Consider the following 6,698-nt stretch of genomic DNA (forward strand, 5'->3'; position numbering starts at 1 on the left):
AGGTGGGATGGCCATGCCTCAATTCCTTCTCCTCCAGTTTCTTCTCAGGATCTCAGGCAGGCATGAATATGTGCTCTGTGTGAGTTTAAGCCACTGAGTCTGGGACTTGAACCACAGTCAACTACATGGGAGTTCAGCAACGTAACCATAAACACCATCTGCTGGTCCCACTAAGTGATTAATCTTTTAAATCAGATCACTATACATCTGTTCCAGTACTGCTGGCTTACACACTCATACACACAGCTATATATCTATTCATAGGATATAGGGATATAGTCATCCGGATTCTGTATTAAAGGTTCATCTATGACACTATCTAATTTTGTCAAGAATTTTTTTTTAGAGAGGGATTTTTCCTACAGAGCATGTTTGATTGCCAGAGAGAAAAAAGATAGACACAGAAAGTGAGAAATCACCCTCTGTGGGAGATGGCCATGTTGCAATTTCTTCACTTTAATTCTACTCTCAAGATTTTTGGCACACATACACATGTGTCGGACATGAATTTCAACCTGCCGTGTCTGGTACTTGAACCACAGTTGATCATATCAACATCCAGCACCTAACCACTAAGGGACCTGAAGCCTACAGTATGTGCTCTTGTCATCTTTCATAGAGATATTCATTAAGAGCTTGGAGGTGGAGGTGTTGAAGTTGATAGTAGAGCTTGGGTGGGGGTTGCCTTGGCTGCAGCCAAGTGGTAGCTCTTTAACATCATGGTCACCCCCTTGGCCTCCAGTGGTGGTGAGGATCCCATTGAGAGACCCTCCTTTGTGCCTTTCCTATCCACAGAAACAGCTGACACCAGCAGCAATGCCCCCTGAAAACTCTCAGGCAGGAACTGAAATCAACAAAGTGGATGGTGGAGGAGCAGTGGTTGCAGAAAACCTTACAAGGTCACCTCCTAGTTATAGTTCTAGTCATTCATCATCACTCATAGCTGTCCCCCTCTTCTTCTATGCTTTCTTCCATCCTTCTCCCTCTGCCCCCTCCCTACACCAGACTGCCTAACAGGAACCTGCTGCTTGTCACAACTCCTTGGGCCAGTGGGCTCAGCTACCTTCTGGAGCTCATGTTGCCAGGAGCAGAAATAAGCTGGCGGTGATGGCTGCGGTGTACCAGGTGTCTTGCTCTCCCCAGGCCTGCACTCTTGGAGATGCTGAGGATGGGAGTGAGTGCTCGGGAGCTTTCCTACTGGGACCAGCAGTCACAAAGCAGTGGCACCCTTCAGGACATTTTACCTGTATTAATTTTATTTTTAATATCTGAGAGCAAATGGGGAGAAATAATCTCTCAGAAACTTTAATATACAATTCTTATAAACACAAGTTTCTACACAATTTTTAAATTTATACAAAACTGTTTTGTATTTTTAAAAAATGCATTTAGGACCAGCAGGTTACATGGTGGTTAAGGCACTGGAGTCCCACATGTTAGAGAGCAGTTCTAGTCTCAGACATGGTGACTTGCTTTCTCACATTCTCCCTCTCTCACTCTCTCTGATGAATGTGCATGTTCTACAGAAATTTTTTTTAAAAATAGCAATAATAAATAAAATATTATAAAAAATAAGCTCTTTGTACCTGTCCCTCCCCTTTTTTGGGGCCAAATATTTTATATTATATGTATTTTTTTTAATTGCTTGTTTTAGAAATAAAAGAAACCCATGGTATCTTAGTAACTAATAAGTATATTTATAAAATGAGAAGTTTTCTATCAAAATACATTTTTACTGGGAAAATGAATAAAACAGACAAATAGATCTACAAAAAATAAACAATACCTTTGGTAGATTTCAGCACAGGACAGTCTTATAACAAGCATATTCCCCTTATTCTCTAGAGCTGCTCAACTTCCAAGTCCAGAATTTTAAAAATATAATTAATTGTGATTTTATTATGTTGACATTCATGTCTCACTTCACGTCATTTTTATTCAAGCTCTGAACACTTAAAATACTCTGATGGGAGCCAGCAGACAGCATAGCTCTTACCTGGCTGGACTCCCACATGGCCAACTATGGTACGAGTCCCAGACCTGGTGACTTGAAACTCACGCAAGGTGCAAATATGGTCATGCTCAAGATCTCAGGAGTAGAATGGTGGGGAAGAATTGTGGCATGCATGGGTATTCATGCTGGGAGGTGATTTCTCACTTTGTCTCTCTCTCTCTTCTCTCTGTCTCCAGTGAGTGCAGAGACCCTATGGGAAAAATATCTCTTTAAAAAATTCTCCAGTTGGTTTTTGGGAGCTTGGTCAGCAGCATCTGGAACATGGGAGGTGGCAGTGTCTGCTACAGCACCTGAGGCAACTGTTGTGGGTACCCACACACAGAGATGGCATTGATCAGACAGTCCACAATCTTCTCTTACTCATCTTGGGCTAGCAACACTTTAGCATGCTGAATTTCTTCAGGGAAAACTCTGAATTGCTTTAGCATTTTTAATGTCAGGTAACTTGGATAGCCCAGGTCTCTCCTTGGCCAACTTCTGTTTCTTACTTTATTGTTGCAGCCTGATCTAGAAGTTGAGGTCACTCCTTAGCTTGCAATCAAAGTAAATGCAATACCAGATGAACAGGGCCTGGCACACCCCAGAGGTGGTTGTGGTGCTGTTCTGGCCCACTATCTGTGCCTTACTGAGTGCAAAGGTAGTGCCACTCACACCCATTGCCAGCTGGCCATGGAGGCATAAGGCCTTAACTATTTAAGTCTATAAATATTTTGATTTAATTATATAAATATTTTTTATTTTTTAGAGGATTCTATTTTAATTACAAAAGTTTTTTTACATGAGGGAGACAGCACCCTCAGGAGAGTCTTGGTATCATGATTAATTCTCATACTCAGTCAGCCTTGAAATACAGCACACATATGTTTAGCATATCCGAGTAGGTCTCTAGCTATAAACCCCAGAAATATTTCCAGGTAACTCACCTCCATGGAGCATTGTGTTTTACTACTGCCCACCATCTGTACCCACAATGTGATATTTCTAAACAGCTCACAAATTAATTAATAAATTAATTTCTAAACAGCTTACTATTAATTAAAATATTTTAATTTTTTAAAAGTTTTTGCTATAGGGCATGTATGCTTACTTAAGAGACACAGTCAGGGAAAGTGAGAAATCACTCTCCAAAGAGGATAGCCATCCCCATTCTCCTCAGGATTCTGGGCATGCATGTGGAGACACCAGTGTGATTTAAAATCTGCTGGGTCTCAAACTTAAACTATGGGGTTAGCTGCAGGATTGTTTTAAAATAGTTTAAAATAGCCATGTGTGAGAAAGAATTGACTCAATTTGCTTTAAATCATTTTTAAATTTTAAAAAATAATTCTTATTTTTTTCTTTTCAAGTAATTATTTATTAAATATATTCATTTATTTATTTTTTTTAATTTGACCAGAGAGAAAGAGAGGGAAGGAATGTGAGAAACCAAGCCACTAGGTTCAGAACTCAAACCATGGTTGGCCATGTGTGAGTCCAACACATTAACCACCACATCACCTGCTGGCCCATTGTTTTAATAATTCTGTCTGTATTGACAAAGATTCTCTGCTTGACCAAAATTTAATCAGGCTTCCCAAACTTTTCCAAGGTCTATTTGTTTTCTTTGAAATCAAGGTAGGTGGATTTGAGCAAAATCCCCCTTAACCCTAAAGTTACCTAATGTAATTTACTATCTACTGACCTCCACCCTGTTACATGGTGCTAAGTTCAGACTTTACTATTCTATATTCAGAGTTGAGTTCATTCTATCTCACACACTATCTCATTGTCCCAGTCCCTATACATGTCTCCATGGTCTCTATTAAAATATTATTATCCACTGTGCTATCTAAGTAGATATATTATCTAATTTTAATGCTACATTATAATTTTATAATTACACATATTTTAAAGGAGATTTTTGCTATAGGGTAGGCTTGCTCACCAGAGAGAAAGAGACAGAGACATAAAGTGAGATATCATCCCCCAGGGGAAATAGTCATGACACCATCCCTTCTCAGTTCTCCTCTTGGGATTTTGAGCATGTGCCCTGTGTGGTTTTTAAGCTGCCAGATCCAAGAGTCAAACCTCAGTGTGCCATGTGGAAGTCCAGCACCTTAACCACTACATCACTTGCTGGCCCTGGAATTTAAAACTTTTATCTGTCACCTAAAGATGGTCTAATTTTATTACCCTAGTTTTTGAGGTTTTTGCCTTACGTGAGTGTGCTCCCTTCAGAGAGAGGAAGACAGAGTCTGTGAGAAAATGAGAAATCACTCTATCTGGGAGATGGCCATACTGCAATCTCTTCCTCCATTTTTCTCCCAGAGTCTTGGATATATACAGATGTACCCAGTGTAATCCTTTTTCCTCCATTCCCCTCTCAAGGTTTTGTACATGCACACACACACACACACACACACACACACACACACACACACATACATACACACACGCACTGGGTGTGATTTTCAAGCCAGCAGGTCCAGGACTCAAACCAGTTGGCCATGTGGAAGTCTAGTGCCTGAATCAGCATGGCACCTGCTGGCCATATCTGTAACTTTTTTTCTTATGATTTTTCTATAAAGCAAATGCACTCTCTTTCAGTAGCACTGAAAGAGAAAGTGAGAAATCACCACCCCAGGGAATGGCCATGCTGTAGTCCTTTCTTCTCACTTCTTCTATATGGATTTTGGACATGCACACACACATTCCTGGCATGAGTTTCAAGCCACGGGGTCAGGACTCAAATGTGGTCTACCATGTAGAAGTCCAGTGCCTTATACATCATGCCACCTGCTGGTACTGTACTACTTTTATATATCTTAAGATGAAAAACAAGAAAAGTAATAATAAACAAACAAAGTTATATAAAACTAAAATTATTCTGTCCAGCAAATCAAATACAAATATATGTGAAGAACTGCATAATCATTGGCATGATAGTAATATATTACATAAAAAGTTAATATTCAAAATGAATTAAAAACTCAATATTTAGAAAAAAATAACTGAGAAACAAAAGTGCAAAAGACTTGGATAGAAATTTTTCAGAAGAAAGTATACAAATGGCCAATAGGTATATGAATAAACACTTGACATCACTAATCATTAAGAAAATACAAATGAAAACAATTGCAAAATACCACATCATGTCTCTTTTTTTAAAAAAAATATTTTTTATTTATTTTATCTATTTTTTTTGTTGTTAATTATTTTCTAGTTTGACCAGAGAGAGAGAAAAAGCAAGGGAGAAAGCAAGCCACCAGTTTCAGTACTCAAGCCATAGTCAGTCATGTGGGAGTCCAGAGACTCAACAATCACACCACCTGCCAGCCCCCACCTCACAACTCTTAAGCTAACTAGTTTTAAAAATATTCAATTCAAGGGACCAACAGTTAGCGTAATGTTTTGTTAATAATCCCCTCTGGTCCTTCCACCCAGGCAGGAGAGTTGAGTCCTTCCTTCAGAAGCGGATTTCTCATGGCTCCTGTGAACTAGTCAATTCAGGGGACAGGAAAAACAAAGATTTTCTACTCATAATTCAACCTCCAGCAAACAAAGCTAGTATGGTAGGGAGCCCCTCTGGCCTTCTATCTCTGCCTCTGTATCTCTGAGGTCCCTCTCTCTGCTCCTGTCTTGTCTTTTATTAATAATTCTTCCTTTTTATGATTTTTTTAAGGTATAGTTTTTTCTTGCCCTCAGCTCCACCTTTTGTTTTCTTAATAATCCCCTCTGGTCCTTCCACCCAGGCAGGAGAGTTGAGTCCTTCCTTCAGAAGCGGATTCCTCATGGCTCCTGTGAACTAGTCAATTGAACCGTGCTAGCATGCCACGCAGTTCAATATTTTTTTGTTTGTTTGTTTTTTTGTGTGTTGCTTTTTTAAAAAAAAAAACTATAATTACAATTATTTCCATTTTTTGTCTTTTTTTTCGTTCTTTGTCGTTGTTTCTCTTTTTCATGTTCTTTTTTCTTGTCTCTCCACTCTTCAATATCCATTTAATGTGTTTCTAGATGGATCTAAGGGCACTGTAGCTAAACATCCAAATATTATTAGGGCTGACATATTCCTCAATATCTACTGAATCTGCTGCACCAACGATCACAATAGTACGGCAAAGAGATTCCAGATCACCTCTTTCTGCTTGCTCCTGAACACTCAGATTGATCTTCAAGAATTTGAAGGAAACACACCATCCATCAGATGACAAGAAATCACCGCAGGACCACAAGAAATATGGGGAAGCAAGAAAATACCTCTCCTCCAAGGGAAAAGAATAACTCCTCTTCATCCACAAGCAGTTCAATGCAAATCATGGAAATGTCTGATATACAATTTAGAGTATTCATAATGGTGAAGCTAACTGAGATGGAAGAGAAGAGAGATAATGAACTGCTAAAGAGAAAGGAGAAAGAAGTTGACGAGTTCCAGAAGGTGAGGAAATTCTTGCAAGATATAAGAGAGGAATTACACGCTTTACAAAAGAGTCAAACAGAACTGCTAGAAATAAAGTCTATAAAACAGGAAGTCAAAATCTCCCTTGAAAGTATTAAAAGCAGACTAGATCATTCAGAAAATAGAATCTCAGACGTAGAAGAGAAAATGGCTGGCCTAGAGAAATCCACCACAAAGACTGAGAAAATGGCCAAAAAATTTGAGAATAATATATGAGAAGTACTAGATACCATCAAATGTCCAAACATC

At 39.0% G+C, this 6,698-nt stretch overlaps 1 pseudogene; it reads right to left on the minus strand.

Moving 5' to 3' along the window:
- Positions 1–1,918: 1,918 nt before the first annotated feature.
- Positions 1,919–2,671, minus strand: LOC102487688 (mitochondrial import receptor subunit TOM20 homolog; annotated as a pseudogene).
- Positions 2,672–6,698: the final 4,027 nt, after the last annotated feature.

The sequence above is a fragment of the Tupaia chinensis genome, unplaced genomic scaffold, assembly GCF_000334495.1.
Source record: "Tupaia chinensis unplaced genomic scaffold, TupChi_1.0 Scaffold000321_1, whole genome shotgun sequence".
NCBI classification, from domain to species: Eukaryota; Metazoa; Chordata; class Mammalia; order Scandentia; family Tupaiidae; genus Tupaia; species Tupaia belangeri.